Below are 17,952 nucleotides of genomic sequence, written 5' to 3'. Positions count from 1 at the left end.
ACAGGTCAGCTGTTGTTAGTTATACTACCTATATTAATAGTGTTTCACGTGTATTTTTTTTTAAAGTGAAAAATCAATTACAGTTTTACAATTCTGTTTTTCTTTCTTTCTATCTTTCTCTCTTCTTTCCTTCGACATTTTCTTTCATTTTCCTTCTATCCAAACACAACTTTTACATGGTATCAGAGCGAGATTGACGATCCTGTAAATCAAAAAAAAAAATGGAAAATCCAGGAGTTTCGAACGTCATGAACTCGTTTGCAAGTCTGATTTCTGATAAGAATGAAAATTCTTTGGTTACAGTATCTCCATTTTCTAGTAGCATTCTGAAGCTTAACAGTGAAAATTTCTTGGTGTGGAAGTCACAAATTCTTCCTATATTATGAGGTCACAAGCTTGATAAGTTTGTACTGACTGATGAGCCAGAGTTCATGCAAGTATTTGTGTTTAGTGATGCAGAGGTTAATGATCACAGTTTGTCTAAGTTTTCTGTTGAACAGCAAGTTTGGATTTTGCAAGATCAGCTACTGCTAGGCTGGTTGACTACTGCAATTAAAGTTGAAGAGCTTGCAGATCTAGTAGGATTGAAAACCTCAAGACGTTTGTGGATCACAATTGAGGAAACTTACTCTTGTCATTCTGAGGTTTTTATGTTGCAACTTCGAAATGAGTTACAGACAACCAAGAAAGGCTGAATGAAAATTCTAGATTATTGTAAAAAGATGAAGAAAATTGCTGACAAGATGTGTTCTGGTGGTTTTCTGGTCTCTGAGAAGGAATTAGTTATGTGCATCTTGAATGGCTTAGGGCCTGAATTTGAAACAGTTCGTGTAAACTACACTAGTAGACCTCCTTTACCTAGCCTTCAAGAGGTAAAGCATTTTCTCTCTCATTATGAAATAACTATTGAACAGAATAATACTGTGGCTATGTTTCATTCTGCAAATCTGGTGTCTGCTTTCAATAATCAGTTGAATTTAGGCTCTAGTAATACTCTACCATCATCATCTACTACCTTGAAAACTTCTAATCATGCTAACTCATCCATTCATAAAGATTATAGTACTGGAAAGTCTGGTTTTTATGAAAGAGGGAGTTTTGAAGATTTTCGTGGTAGAGGTTACTATAGAAGAGGTAGAGGTAGAGGTCGAAACCATAGGAATTGGAGACCACAGTGTCAAATCTGTGGGATTGTTGGTCATCTGGCTAGTGTGTGTTACTACAGAGATTCAAATTCTGCAAATTCTGTTTTTCAAGGAATTCATGGACATAACTATGCACCTAATTCTGTTGGCTATAATGCTCAGTTCTCACAGTTGAATAATCCAGCAATGCTAAGTTCTTCTGTCTTTAGTGGTTCTGGTTTAATAACTCGACCTATTGTTCCAACACACAATGGTGGCTTACCTATAAGTGCAGCTGGGTATAATTCTCTTGTTTCTTATCCACGAATGGTCACTAGAGAATTTCAGAGTGGGAATGGACAGATTATTCCTCATCAGAATTTTCACAATTCAGATATTAAGTCTGTTGGAAGTGAATATTCAGGACAAGCTTTTGCTAATGTTGTCACCACACCAGTTTTGGTTGGAGATCCAAATTGGTATTTGGATAGTGGTGCAACAAATCATGTTGTTGCAGATGGTGGTAATCTTATGCACCAGGTTGATTACAGTGGCAACAACAAGCTTTTAGTTGGCAATGGTCAAAGTCTTGACATTGCTAGTGTAGGTAATACACGGATTCCCTCTCTCACTTGTCCCAATTATGTTTTGTTGCTGCAAAATGTTCTCGTTGTTCCAACAATAGCAAAAAATTTGTTGAGTATATCAAAATTGGTATGTGACAACAATATAATAGTTGAATTTGATAAACATAATTGCTTCATTAAGGACAAACAGATGGGGAAGGTGGTGCTTCACGGATTACTTGAAGATGGACTTTACAAATTACAAATACCTTACAAGGACACAAGTCAAGATGCTGGGATTCTCCTTGGATCAAAGTCTACTGCCTTTAAGGAAACTGGTAGCTACTTAGTAATGAATAAGGCAATGTGTGTACTGTCTGGTGCTGTCTCATCTATACAAAAAGAGTGTCTTGTATCAAAAGATTGTCATTCTTCAGAAATTCATACAAATTGTACTACATATAGACCTGCTGGTGTGAGTTTACCTCTTTCTGATTCTACTAAGGAGTCAAATGTATCAGATTCCTCACAAACTGGTCAGTTGTGTTTGAATACTAGTTGTATTGATTTTGATGTACTACACCAAAGGTTAGGACATGCTTCAGAGGCTGTCATAAACAAAGTGTTGTCTTTGTATAAACCAGATTTGCGTATAAATAAAAGTTTAGCTTTTTGTGAAGCTTGTCAGCTTGGAAAAAATCATCTCTGTCATTTTTCCTTGTCAAACTCGAAAGCTTCAGCTCCTCTTGAACTGGTACACACTGATGTTTGGGGACCTGCTGCAACAGTTTCTAAAGAAGGGTATCGATATTATATACACTTTATTGATGACTACTCCAGGTTTACTTGGATTTATCCCATGACAGTAAAATCAGAAGCTTTATCTATTTTTAAGCATTTTCATGTCATGGTAGAAAGGTTGTTTGATACAAAACTTAAGGTGGTTCAGTCAGATTGGGGTGGTGAATACAGATGTTTTCTTCCTTACTTACAACAGGTTGGTATAAAGTTCAGGCATTCATGCCCTTACATGCATCAGCAAAATGGTAGAGCTGAGAGAAAACACAGACACATTGTTGAGGTTGGTCTGTCTTTTCTTGCTCAAGCACACATGCCACTTCTATACTGGTGGGAAGCTTTTACTTCAGCAGTTTATGTAATTAACAGGCTTCCAACTGCCATTCTTGATTTTCATAGTCCTTTTGAATTGCTGTTTAAGAAAGTACCTGACTATGATTTTCTAAAGGTTTTTGGAAGTGCTTGTTTTCCTTTCCTCAGACCTTTTCAGAATCACAAGTTTCAATTTCATACTGAGAAATGTGTGTTCATTGGTTACAGTGATGATCATAAAGGTTACAAATGCATGTCTTCTTCTGGCAAGATTTACATTGCTCGAAGTGTAAATTTTAATGAAAAGGAGTTTCCTTTTTCTACTGGTTTCTTACAAACTAGTTCAGCAGATAAGTCTAAGCTTCACAAAACTCAGGTTTCAACAGCTCCTTTAGTCCTCATCAAATCATTGCCACAACATTGTGCTTCAGACTCAATTTTTTCAACTAGAAGTTCCAGTTCAGTCAGCTTAAATAACTCTCCAACTCTGACTTCAGGAAATCATAATCAGTCTGACATACGTTTGGAATCTGAGTTGCCTATGGACCCTTTAGAGACTTCAACAACACTGTCAAATGTGAATCAAAATCCATCTCAGAAAACTATTTCAACTCATCCTATGCAAACACGATCTAAGAGTGGAGTTTTCAAACCCAAAGTGTTTGCTCTTACTCAACAAGCTGCAGATTCAGTTGATGTTGAACCAGTTAGTGTTACTGATGCTTTAACAAATCCAAGGTGGAAAGCAGCAATGGATCAGGAATATGGAGCACTTGTCAAAAACAACACTTGGTCTTTGGTTCCCTATCATCCTGGAATGAATCTCATTGGTCACAAATGGATTTTTCGAGTAAAAAGAAATGCTGATGGAACTGTTCAGAGGTACAAGGCAAGGCTTGTTGCAAAAGGGTTTCATCAACAACCTGACTTTGACTTCAATGAAACTTTTAGTCCAGTGATAAAGCCTACCACTATAATATTAGTGCTTAGTCTTGCTATTTCACACAACTGGGAGGTAAGACAACTAGACTTTAATAATGCATTTCTTAATGGTGATCTTCAAGAAACAGTTTATCTCATTCAACCACAAGGATATGAGGATAAAAAATATCCAACACATGTGTGTCAGCTTCATAAGGCTTTATATGGCCTTAAACAAGCACCACGTGCTTGGTTTGAAAAATTGAAGGGTGCTCTCCTAAGCAAGGGTTTTGTTAATACAGTTTCTGACTCCTCTTTGTTGTTTTGAAGACTAAAATTGCATATACTTTAGTTTTGGTATATGTAGATGACATTATTGTCACTGGTTCTAATGGAGTAGCAATTAAACAACTGATCTCAGATTTGAATTCTCAATTTTCTTTTAAAGACTTGGGACACTTGAGTTACTTTCTTGGTATTGAAGCTACAAGAAACAGTAAGGGTATGCTGTTAACCCAGATAAAATATATACTTGATTTGCTTAAAAAGACTAAAATGGATGGAGCTAGGCCCTCACCATCACCTATGGTTTCTAATAAGCCTTTATCTCTAGAAGAGGGAGATATTTTGTCAAATCCTGAGTTGTATTGAAGTACCATTGGTGCTCTTCAATATCTTACATTGACCAGACCTGATATTAGTTTTACAGTGAATAAACTCAGTCAATTTGTGCAAGCTCCAACATCTTTACATTGGGATGCTTGTAAACGATTGTTAAGATACTTAAAAGGCATTGCAACACATGGCTTGTTCATCAAGTCAACAATGAAACTTGCTGTTCATGGATTTTCAGACTCAGATTGGGCAAGTGATCGAACAGACAGAAGATCAACAAGTGGTTATGGAATTTTTCTAGGTTCAAATCTTATTTCATGGAGGTCCAAGAAGCAGCAAGTTGTAGCTCGTTCAAGCACTGAGGCAGAGTATAGAGCCCTGGCTCACATCACCTCAGAACTATGTTGGTTACAAAATTTGATCAAGAAGCTGGAACTTCAGTTACCAATTCCTATAGTTTGGACTGACAGTCTTAGTGCAGCAGCTTTAGCAGAAAATCCAGTTCTACATCAAAGGACCAAACATATTGAGATAGATATGCATTTTGTCAGGGATAAAGTCTTGGAAAAATCTCTCCAAATTCGATATGTGCCTACTCGAGATCAGGTTGCTGATGTGTTTACAAAGAGTTTAGGAACTTCCAGGTTTCTCTATCTGAAGAATAAGCTTGGAGTTGTTCAGACTACTTAATTCGAGTATTTTGGAGTTTCAATTCATTCTCTGACTTACTTAACACTCAGAAAAACACTCAGCAAAAAGGGAGTTTTTCTGCAACGTGGTTCACTTCTTATGTGCTGCAACTTCTGCTGATTTACTATTTTCAAACTCCCATTTTGTTTCATCTGGTTTAACAAAATACAAGTTTGAGGGGGAATGTTGAAGTATATTAGTTAGAGTTAGTGACGTGGCAATGTTGGTTAATAAAACAGTTGTTTGTTTTGGCAAGTTGTCAAGTTGTTAGTACAGGTCAGCTGTTGTTAGTTATACTACCTGTATTAATAGTGTTTCATGTGTATTTTTTTTTAAAGTGAAAAATCAATTACAGTTTTACAATTCTGTTTTTCTTTCTTTCTATCTTTCTCTCTTCTTTCCTTCGACATTTTCTTTCATTTTCCTTCTATCCAAACACAACTTTTACACAAAGTCATGTAGTTTGAAACCTACAAACAAGAATATGATAAAAAATCTGAAGAATAAATAGCAATAAAACAAAAAGAAATTACCAAATGACCTACTTTCTTTTGAACTAAGATTTTCCAATTTCTAAATTCCTGTAAAAATAAATAAAAAAATCATTACTTTCTATTTCTTTTTGGAATTCACAAAGCAGTACTAGAGAAGATTATAAAAAACACAACTCAGAAATGTAAATGTAGCGAAACCATAAATATAAAATGGAATAATTAAAAATAATATATTACTTACATTTTGTCCTTCTAATACTTGAAGTTCTAAGTCATCGTACATTTGTGACAGCTTCTTAACCTTCTTAATTTCTTCTTTTCCGGATTCATCCTGCTTGGCATGAGAGTCCATGATATCTTTTCCTTCATAGAAAACAACACGAGATAAAGTTATAATCTAAATTAAAAGAAAAGAATAAAGAGGGATGCTAGCAAAGCCAACGAAAGTAACATGTTATTGTTCAATTGGGAATTATTTTTTTCGTTTTTGGTGCTTAAATCAAGCATATGGTATGATCACATTTCCCATTAAGCCTAATATCTATTAAATAAGTTTATCAAAGAAAAACCAACCAGTAGGGTCTAAACTAAGGAGTAATAATTAATTAATTAGAAAAACTTTTTGTAAATATGTGTAAGTCAACAAAAAGAGTTTAGTAATTTGCTATTTAAATTTATTATAAATCAAAGTTAATATACTGTAAATTACCTCTGAATGTCGTGTTGGATTTGGACCTCTCTAATGCAGTGTCCAGTGCTTCATCATCATTGTCTTCCTTGAACATGTCAATCTCAAACACTTCGGCTAAAGAGATAGATGACAAAAATAAGCAATTTATTTACTGAAAGAAAAAGAAATTTAAAATGGAGATTTTTAATTATATCTAAATATATCAGATATCAAAGGCTAGTGATAAATTTACCTTCAGTTAAAAGGTTCTTTGATATTGATGCTTTTTGCAAATTCTTCAATTGATCAGGGATCCCCAATGTCTTTCGGATTAGGCACTATCTCTTTGTATGTAGAATTTATAATATAATATAATTAGTGTCAGGACCCGTCCAAGATCCCTCACCGGAACCCTAGACAAGCGCTGATCCCAGGGAAATCATACCGGATCCTCCAATAGAAAATCTGACAGAACCTCTCCTAAAGGTTGGACTTACCACAATTTTCCTGCACTGAAAACACACTTCTAAATGTACCACCTTATTCCTCCCACTTTACTACAAAATATTACCACAAATTTCAGCACTTCAAATAAATGATAGGGAACTAATGCAATAATTAAGGAAATATATCCCATTTTATACAGAGCATCATAAGATACAATTACGTACAAAAGTTATACAACAAAGTAGAAAGAAAATTACATAGTAAGAAACGAAGGAAAGAAGACTTCTCGAAGTTTCGGGAACGATCAAACTGTCGAGCTCGCCCTAATCGAACAATGTCTACCACCTGAGTCTAAGGGAATGAAATTTGAAAACATGAGATGCTAATCATCTCAGTGAGCGACCCAGTCTACTAACTACTACTAATCAAGTAATTTAGTAATAAGAAAATGAATAAATAATTATTAAATAAATAAATACATGAATGGTTTAGTAATAATGGTGGAAAATAATTTTTCTCTCAAAACCCTCACTGTCACTCAGTTGGAAATGTTCTCTTTTGAAAACGTTTTCACAAAACCCGATGTTTTATGCCCAAGATTCAGAAAAATAATTAACCAAATAATTTACAAATAAAACACAACAAATTAAGAATCCAAAATTAGAATGAGAATAATAATAGAAATGAAAATAAACTTTTGTAACAATCCTAAAAGATTAAAAACATATCATCAACAGATAATACAAAGATATCAATGATAATCATATTAAAACAATTCAGAAAATAATCAAATAATTAGAATAACTCAATTAATTGAACAATTAAATAAAAAAATAATTTAATCAAAATAAAACACCTATTTAAAATAAATGTTAAGAATATAATAAAATGAAGGAAAATATAATATATTAGAATGGCTTTCAAAATACCAAAACAATTTGAATAATAATTTCGTGAAAGCATTTTTATAAAAATTGCGTAACCTTTAAATTTAAATAATTAATGAAACACTATTAAATACATTTTATTAAAAATCAGGTCGTGAAAACCATTTGATGCACACACTATATACCAGTGGCGCTAATGGTATCCAGCGTCCCGAGGTACCACCAGACAGGAGGTTAAAGAGAGAAACCGGCATACGGTCGCGTGGCGTCCCACCGCGCCGTTGCAAACAGGCGTCTTTGCCATGGCCGGGGGATGGCTACAGCCAATATCAACTTGCCGACCTTTAGTCCGATGGCAACCACAGGACAACCCATAAATCCCTTGCGCGCTACTCACACCCACCTACGCGCTAATTATATCCATGTGCGCACTAATCATATCCACATATACAGAACACCAGTATGTGTGTGGTGCATCTAAAAAATTTTAAAATCCATATAGTTTCAAATCCCCAAAAAAAAATTCCACCGGGTTTATTCTATTCAATTAAACCCATAAATTTTTCCACAATTCCTTTATAAATCATTGTCATAAATCCATCGCATACTTTCTATCAATTTCAAATCCATCCATGAATGTAACAATAATTAAAAATAAGTATTACTTCAATTCCTCAAAATTCAAATATAATTGGATCTCACAATTCATCAATGGATAATACATTCTTATTAAACATAAATAATTTCACAATTTATTTCAACCACAATTTAAATAAAATTAAATCCACAATTTCATAAAATAAAATTCCCATAATTTACCAAAATCAAATTATACTTTAATGCACAAATATACTATAATTTTATTCAATTGTGGCAGCAAAATCCTAAATATAATTTATAAATAATTAATACATGAATATAATTTCCAAACACATATTCAACATAAAATATATGAAATTTATCAACCCAAAATAGTTTTGAAGGTGGGTCACTCACCTCAAGCACGCGTATCAATCGAGATCCTTTACAGGATTAACTCCACTACCCACATGTGCACCTAAAATATCCACAATACGCAAAACTAATTATTTTAATATTTTAACCGGGTAACTCCCAAACGGGTACCCGGGGAGCGAACACAAACGACAACCAAAATTTACGAGTAATATACCGAATCGAAGCTTGTGAAATGAGGATTACGAATCTGGCCTTACTTCCCGGAGATCGGACCTGAGGTGGCCGGAATCTTGCCGGAAAGCTCTCAAATTTTAGGCCTTCGATTCTCACAATCCGTTAAGAATTGAGAAAAGTGGACATCGGATTTGGGTTTAGAGGGTCGGAATTAATGGGAAAGGATGGTCGGTGTAACTGGAAACTCGCCAGAAAGTTGATTTTCAGATGAGCTGTCATGGTCACCGGAACCCATCACCGCCGACAGTGCATCCGGTGGCCACTATTCCTGAGTTTTGGTGGGAAGGTAGATCGGGGAATGGGTGACTCAGGGGAACCGGCAGTGAGGCAAACGAAGGCTAGAATAAGGAGAAATCTTGGTTTGAAGAAATTGGCACTGCCGCCCAAAAAAGTCTCGATCCGGGCGAGTCGGCGGTCGGTTGGCCGTGATTTTTGGCTGGCCGGTTGGTTTTCAAGTAGGCTTCAAGGTGGGGTGGCGCGTGTATGGAAATGGTGGCCAGAAAATGGCAAATCGTCGGTGGCCGGTTGGGTTTCTCTTTCTAGCTCTCTCTCTCTCTCTCCTCCCCTCTCTCTTCACACAGCTCCCACGCGGGTTGAGCCAATAAGAAGCCATCCCATGGGTGCCACTGTGCACTCACGGAACTGGCTGAGGGCTTGACACGTGGCATCCAATTTTACATACTAATAAAATAATATGGTATACGAAAAATTTTGCGAGTCCATATCTTTTTAACTAGATGTCCAATTTAAGCGTGCCACTAGTCTATGAACCCGTATCAACGAGTACTTTACAACCATACAAAAGTCAAAACAAAATTCTACAACCACAAAAAGTTAACTCCCGGTGCCTTTGGACAGTTTGGATCTCGACTTATTTTGCCCATAACTTTTAAACGGTAACTCCGATTCGGATGTGCTACTAGTCTATGAACTTGGGGCATCATGTACTTTGCTACAGTACCACAGTCAACTAGAAATTTCATCCGGAACAAAAAGTCAACTTTTTGACCCACTCGGTCAATGGTCAACCTCGGTTAACGTGCAAAAATTCCGATATAATTTGGGATGGGATGTTACAATTAGTTTATTATATATTTTTATAATTTATTATAATATTTTATTATAATTTATTATAATATAATATTTTATAACATATTATATTATTAATTTATAATAACTAATAAGAAAGAAATAAGAGCTCTATGCTTAAAATTTTTGAAAAATGTCAACTGATCGGGGATGAATTATAATAATTTGTTCCAATCCAAGACATAAACAAAAACAAGAATAATCTTTTAAAACAAATAAAATAAAATAAAGAATTTGCTGAGCAAGAGACATTGAGGTCGGTTGGGTGGCCTAGAGAAAGTATGAGGAAGTAGCTTTCTTATTCCTATATGGCTTTGGTCTTCATTGTCGTCCCACTGTTACTGTCTTCTTCTTCTTCTTTTTTTAATTATTTTTTATTTTTAAAAATTTTTCCACTTAAACTTATGCAAAATAAGGTTTTGAAATTAGAGAGAAAAAAAAAAATGAAATTTTGAAATATGGATTAGTTTATGTTTGAGATACTATATATAATTTTGCTACTGTAAAAGATTTGAATTTCAATGAATAAGAATTTTGAAATCTGAATTGTTGTGTTTGAGGATTTAATTATATCATTTCTGCTGATTTTGTCATACCTATTCATCTGCAAAGCTTGAATTTATTTTCTTAGCGGGTTCAATTTGTAAAAAATGAACAAAGAAATTCAACCAAAAAAAAAAAAAATTACAGGGACAGAGAATAAAACCCATGAGAAGGAATGAGGAAAACGATTAGAGAGTGAGAGAGAGGACTAAAAGGGAGCAGAAAAGTAAAAGAACAAACGGCGTGAAACGGAGACGACAGCAAACATTGCGATGGAATAATGAGACACGTGTTATTGATGTGAGGCAGTAGTACTGAGTGATCAGTACTCAAGGGAGTACTAGAAAAGTTTCCTGACTTTACATCTTTTGTCCATATAAAATTTGTCCTGGAGGAGTTCATGAACTCAACAGCTCTATTCGACTCCTTCTTTCGATCAAAAAATTTAAAAATAAAGAATAAAAAATAAAAATTAAAAAATAAAAAATAAAAAAACACTCTTTTTGGTGTCTTCTTTTTTTTTTTTTGGGGCATATATTAAAGTGAAACTCTGCAACAATGGCCAAAAGGTTATGTGCAGACGAATCAAACTGCCCGAACCTTCCGATTGAGCTTTTGGAGCTAATCGTGAAGGAACTCCATTTTGATCAGGACATGTCTTGCTTCAAAGCTGTGTGTCCTTCTTGGAAATTGGAATATGGCTGCAAAATACTATCTTTTCTAATCCCAGAGCTATTGATTTCTACTACCGATAATCAACAAGAAGACCACAAATCCTATACCTCTTCAAGCCGCTTCTTTAGTCTTAGAGAAAATAAGGTTTACACATTTAAGAAAGTGTTTGGAAGGTTTTCAGCTGAGGCACATTGCGTCGGATCATCACGTGGGGTGCTTGGTGATTTTGGACGCATAAAAAAGGATCCCAAATCTTTATCTCGTTAATCCATTCTCACAAGTTCAAATTCGACTACCCTCGTTGAAGACTTTAATCCACGACCACTGGCGTTGACAAAAAGGATATAAAAAACGTCATTCTCTCGTCTGATCCATAGGCTTGCAGAGACTGTTTCATAGCTGTGGTGATGCATCGTCACTCGGGTAGACTTGCATTTTGCAAACATGGAGAAAAAAATTGGACCCATTTCGGGAAGCGGGACTACTGCTATATAATATACCATAAAAGTAAGCTATATGCTTTGTCCTTCAAATTAGGCACCGTTGAAGTTTGGGATTCCCAGGATAATATTAATATTAATAACTCTCCCACTAAAATGTCAACTATTGAATATGTGACAGCTTTAGAAGAATAGAAGACATATGGATTGGATCTGTATAATTAAATTCGGTGTCATTTTGTAGAATCCTTGGGGGAGATTTTGCTTGTGTTAGGGTTAATTGGTAAATTTGATAACATGGCTTATCCTGGTTTTATTACTCGTCGATTTGCTGTTTGTAAACTGGATTTTAGTGGCCAAAATGGGTACCTATGAGATCTTCATCTGATCGAGCTAAGCTTATTGATGAATATCAGCACTGTGTTAAATCCGAAAGATATTCAACATACAATTGTGATGATTATTTAACCCAATCTTTGGTGTGTTTGGATCAATCTTCTTGGTGATGGTGATATGCACAGATAATGTTCAGTCGAAGATGAAGAGAAAAAATGTTTTGTAATTTTTATGTATATTTTATATCCTTAAAACTTTTTAATTATATCTCTTTTTTGTTATGTTAATACATTCAACTTGTAAGTTCATGACGGCAAAAATTGAGTGAGGACATGAAGTTAATTTCCTCTTTTATTTCTAAGTACACGGAATTTATTAAGTTGAAGTGAGTAAAATAATCATAATATTGTGTAGTTTCGTTGATGAACATTATAATATTCTGTATTAATGGAATATGTATACGTGGACTGTCCATAATCTGTTATTTGCCTCTAAAGTTTAGCAATGGAATCGATCCATTGGTTTAAATTTACTTTTACAGTGAAGTCCTTTGATTGCCCAATCAAATCGAAACATTTGTTATCCCTTATATATAAACCCATTTTAAATCCAAAAACCTGTTATCTCTCTCTCTCTCTGTATATATATATATTCAAAATTAATAAAGAAAAAATTAAATTACTGATGCGTATTCATTGAAAACACATGGCAGAGCAGGACGACACTGAATAATGATGGTTTTCCTTACCTTCGTTATCTTCCGAGAATATTTATTTGCCCTTGAACAGTAATAACAAGACGACAATGTTCTGTTATAACATGGAATCAAAACTCTTAACCAAAAATGATGTTGCGGTTACTTTTGTTGAAAATAGATCCAAATTTTCCAATAAAGAAAAAGGAAGCAAGCAACATAGATAGTGGCCGCGCGTTATGTAAATCAACATAGATAGTGGCCGCGTCAAGTAAACCAACCTTTGCTGCGTTTCCAAGAAATTCAGTTTCATTTTTTTTTTCTTTTTTTCTTTTTCCCCAATTTATTAGTATATATCTGTAGATTTGGATTAAAGGCTTGTGTACTTACTAGTTATTTATTATAAAATGCTCAGTTATTTTTGTTTTGGTAATATAAAATGCTCAGTTATTCAGTGAGACTAAATTGGTAAATGCCCCTCACAGCTCACCCATGAAATTATGTATTGGAAATACGTTTTTAGATTAAAAATTATTGCAATATCAAAATCTAAACTTTCACCCCAGGACCATTACATGGTGGATTTATGAGTGTGCATGTCCACCATAGCAAAAACTTATGTATATAATTGTGATTGGCAACCGAATATATTTTTTAAGGATTGGCATTCCGTGGAGTAGGAATTAATATTAAATGGTTAATGGAGATGTCACCTTGAGCGTTGGGACCAACCTCATTTTCTAAAAAGTACATATGGTTCATTCGATTGGGCTTCAATAGAACAACATAGTGGGAACAAAGCGGTGCCCTTTTAAACATTTTTAAGCAAAAGCTGAAGCCAAGATTGAAAGATAAATCACAGGCCCAAACGATCACATTTGCAATGCTGTAACAATTTGATTGCCTTTATACGTAGTATTACATGGATTCGTCTATTCCATTATTAATATTCGTCTATTCCCTTATTCGTTTAAGTTCTTCGGCCCTATATTAAAAAAAAAAAAAAAAAAAAAAATTTGTAGCAACACTTTTCTTTTCATTTACCAAATCTTTGAGATTTTTACTAAACCAACTTCTTTGAGCCCAGAAAAAATAAAATAAAATAAAATAAATCGCATGAAACATTTTTAGGAGACAATTGAATAATTGATGCAGTAAATAAGTTATATTTAATTATGTGAAAAAGGTAACCAACAATTTACATAATAATATGATTGAAATAGCATTCGACTGCAAAGCCTATATCTATATCCAGCAAATGATAAAACTGGAAAACTAAATACAATCCAAGGATTTAAATAAAAATAACTGTTGGCCTAATTCTAAGTCTTTCATATGAATGATCCTTCTTCATCGGAAGTGCTTCTTGATCTTCAAATAACTGAAAAATGGCTTCTCAGCAACAGGAATGAACTTGACAACCCACCCAATTGGCCAGGACATGGAAGCAACTCCAATACATATTCCCCATTGCCCCCAACTCAATCTCACTGTTTCAGCAAATTTCTTCAGAAACTCCACCATTATCACCTGAAGAACCATGGTTATGGCAATGATCCCCACAAACAATCTGTTCCTGTGAATCCCTTTAAACACATTCTTCTTCTCCAACTTCCTGGCATTGAATTCATTGAAAACTTGGCAGAGAACAAAAGTGTTGAAGATCAAAGTGTCTTTCACCTTATCATCTACTCCAAAGATTGATTCTCCCCTGAACTGTAGTATCAAAAGCACAGAAATCTGATACATAGCTTGAGGCAAAATATTTCTCCACATGATGTTGGAGATAAGAGGCGCAGTCCGACCCACCGGAGGTTTATCCATGAGTTCCTTGGTAGGCTTCTCTGTTGCTAGAGCCAGAGCACCTAATGTGTCCATGATCAAATTCACCCACAATAACTGGACCGCGGTTAATGGCACTTCGCCAGCCGAAACTGCGGCGACGAAATTGATTACAAGAGCAGCAACATTCACAGTCAACTGAAACTGAATGAATTTCTGAATGTTGTTATAAACGCACCGACCCCATTTGAGTACTGTAGCTACCGTAGCAAAATTATCGTCCAAGATTACAATGTCTGAGCTTTCCTTTGCAACTTCTGTGCCTTGGATTCCCATGGAGAGTCCTATGTCGGCTTCTTTTAATGCCGGTGCATCATTGGTTCCATCTCCGGTAACTGCGACGACGTGGCCTTTTTGTTTGAGGCATTGAACCATGAGGAGTTTATCAAACGGAGATGATCTTGCCATCACAAGGATTTTGTCAACTTTCTCCATTCTTTCTTCTTCTGTGTAGTTTCTAAACTTCTCACCTTCTATTACAGCTTCATTCATGTCATGCTCTGCTCTGCTCTAAGTATTCCACACTCTGCAGCTATGGCTTTCGCTGTGAAAACGTTGTCACCGGTTATCATCTTGACGTTGACTCCGGCGTACTGGCAATCTTCGACAGCTTTTTTCACTCCTGGACGACATGGGTCTTTAATACCCACAAGTCCTAACAGAACCAAACCTTGTTCTTTCATTGTTTTATGTCCATCTGAATCCTCAACCTCCTCTGCCTGAACTCTGCTTTGTGCTAAAGCTATGCAACGGAGACTGCTCGCTGCCATAGCTTGAATTATCTGTTGGAATTCCAATGTCTGTCTATCATCAAGATCCTTGATGATTCCAGAAGCATCGTAGTAACTCGAACACATTGCTAGAATCATCTCTGCTGCTCCTTTCCAATGAACGTGAACAGAGCCGTCGACTTTCCTCTTCAATAAAACCCCACTTCTTTTCTTCTGTGAATTGAAAGCCTCGATATGAAGAATTGAACATTTACGTGTGGTTTCCTCCATATCCATATTCAAATCCTCAACTGCCCACGAAAGAATTGCTTTCTCTGTTGGACTACCTGAGATTTCATATTCCATTCCAAAACTTGGCCTGTATACACTACCTGTAGTATTCAGAGCAATTCCTTCCCTGAACAATTCTATAACATATGGAGCAACTGAAGAATAACCTCCTAATTCTTCCATAGAATCTTTGCCTAGCCAACACTTTGTGACTTTCATTTGGTTCATGGTTAATGTACCTGTTTTGTCAATACAAACGGTGGTGGCAGAGCCCATAGTTTCGCAAGCAGAGAGCTTCCTCACCATTGCTTTATCTGCCATCATTCTCTTCATTGAATAAGCAAGAGTTAATGTCACTGCTAATGGTAGGCCTTCTGGTATGGAAACCACAACAATGGTGACAGCAGCTGCTATAAATTCCACTGAAGAATTCAAAATGTTGTCGAACTTGGTCTTTCCCTTGATGAATTCCTGATTTCCATTCTCATCTTTTGTTGTCCCTGTGAAGTATCTAACAAACAAGACAACAAGAACAATGAAAGCAACTGTCACGCCAGCCTTACCAATTGAAGATGTGAGCTTGTTGAGCCGAGCTTGTAATGGAGTTTGGTCATTTGAATCGCGAGTGAGTTGGCTCATCATTTCTCCCCATGCTGTGTTCATTCCGACTGAAGTGACGACCATTCGGCCAAAGCCATCGACCACTTTAGTTCCAGAAAACAGGAAAGGATTATGGTCATGATTAATTTCAACATGGTCACTCTCCCCTGTCATGCTAGATTCGTCTATTTGAAGAGAATGACCTTGCAGGAATAAACCATCTGCTGGAACTTGATCTCCAATTTTTAAGCAAATCACATCACCGACTACGATTTCGAATATTGAAATCTTTTGTCTCCGACCACCTCTCAAAACATCAATTTGGATATCATTGCTGACTTTTGACAATTTGTCAAACTGTCTGTTCTGTCTGAAATTGCTAATAGCAGAAACAGCAATAACAAGAAAAATGGCTACGAGTATGCTTAACCCATCAATCCAGCCTTCTTTGGCTCCATGAACCTTCATACCAAAACCAAGACAAAGTGCAGCACATACCATGAGGATGATAATCGTAAGGTCCTGAAAAGCTTCCCAAACATGATGCAGAAACCCTTTTGTAGGTGGTTTTCTGTAAGTGTTTGAACCAAAAACTTCACGTCTGCTGGCAATTTCTTCATCATCATTGGAAATTCCTTGCTCTGCACCAGTTTTGAGAGCTGAAACTACACCATCAATCCCTCCCAATTGCTGAAGCTGATCGAGATTCTTGTCCTTAACAAGTTGAACCAGGCTTGTTTGATCGATTTCGAATGACTCAATTTCTGGTTTGACATGGATGGCGGTGTAGGAAATAGAGAGGGGAATTTCGATTTTGCCCTTTTTGGTTATGGAATTTTGGTAAATTGACAACAGGGCTCTGGAACAATAAATTATAACAAAAGCAGTGTGCCATTTTTTTTTATGTACACTGACAGTGTTTGGGACTTGAAGCAATGACTCGATGCATGCAAGATTTGCATGAAGAATACTTGGCGACATGTTTTCACAACCACAAAAAATCGAAAAATTGAATTAAAAAAAAAAAAAGAAATATTGAAAAGACACAGAGTTGATAGTACGGTATCAGAATAGCCAATACGAAAACCAAAAAACAAGTAGAGAAAAGCAGCACAAAACCAAAATGTTTCTAACGTGTATCGAAAGCAGATAACACAAAAACCACTATATTTACTCTTTTTAGTTTCAAAAATTAAACCCAATAAAATGAATCTTTGATGAAAACTCGTGGAACGATTGGAGTTAACTATTTATACACACTCAATTGCTTTTACGAAGTTTCGTGGAACTGTACAGGTCATGTGGTGGAAGATATTTGATTATGTTCCATATCTTAACGGTCTTTACTTTCTTACCATATATTTTTTATATTACTTTTTACCGAACTTACAAATAAACAAAGATCTCTTCTCTAGAGAAAATGGAAAAGAGCAATACCAGCTTATTTGTACCTGGTTTATATTAGGTTATAAAGTCTTGGCCAAATTATATCTAACTCATGCCGACTGTTTTTCCTCGTTGCTGCCTGTAACCTAACACTTCCTGTTCTATTATGACGTGACCAGTCAAACTTAACGCGGTTTTGAAAATGATCCAATTAAGTCTTTGTTAGATGAATACTAAAAGTATCTGTAAAATTACTCTTTTAGAAAAAATAAAAAGGCTAGATTTTGAAAATGATCCAATTAAATCATTGTTAAGTGAATACTAGAAGTATTTGTAAAATTACTTTTTAGAGAAAACAAAAAGGCTAGGAAATAAATATTGACCGTGTATGCAACGCTTATCACATTTAAAATATTAAATGTTATCGTTATTTTTTTTTTTCAGAGATATATTAAATTAATATTTTCTAAAGTAATTCCCCCAATTTATCCCCAAAAAAAAAAAAATTGCAAGAAATTAATATATATATATATATATATAAAGAACTGTTTGAAAGAAATTCTGTAGTCATTTATTTATTTATTAATTTATACTTTATTACCTGTTCAATTGGATTAAATGCTCGCTCACA

The 17,952-nt window shown here is 35.3% G+C and overlaps 1 pseudogene; it reads right to left on the bottom strand.

The window, feature by feature from the left end:
- Positions 1-13,648: 13,648 nt before the first annotated feature.
- On the bottom strand, positions 13,649-17,133 carry LOC107423119 (putative calcium-transporting ATPase 13, plasma membrane-type; annotated as a pseudogene).
- Between the last annotated feature and the right edge of the window lie 819 nt (positions 17,134-17,952).

This window comes from Ziziphus jujuba, chromosome 3 (genome assembly GCF_031755915.1).
Source record: "Ziziphus jujuba cultivar Dongzao chromosome 3, ASM3175591v1".
NCBI lineage: Eukaryota > Viridiplantae > Streptophyta > Magnoliopsida > Rosales > Rhamnaceae > Ziziphus > Ziziphus jujuba.
Note: the sequence above shows the minus strand (reverse complement) of the source record. Positions and strands in the feature narration are given on the sequence as shown.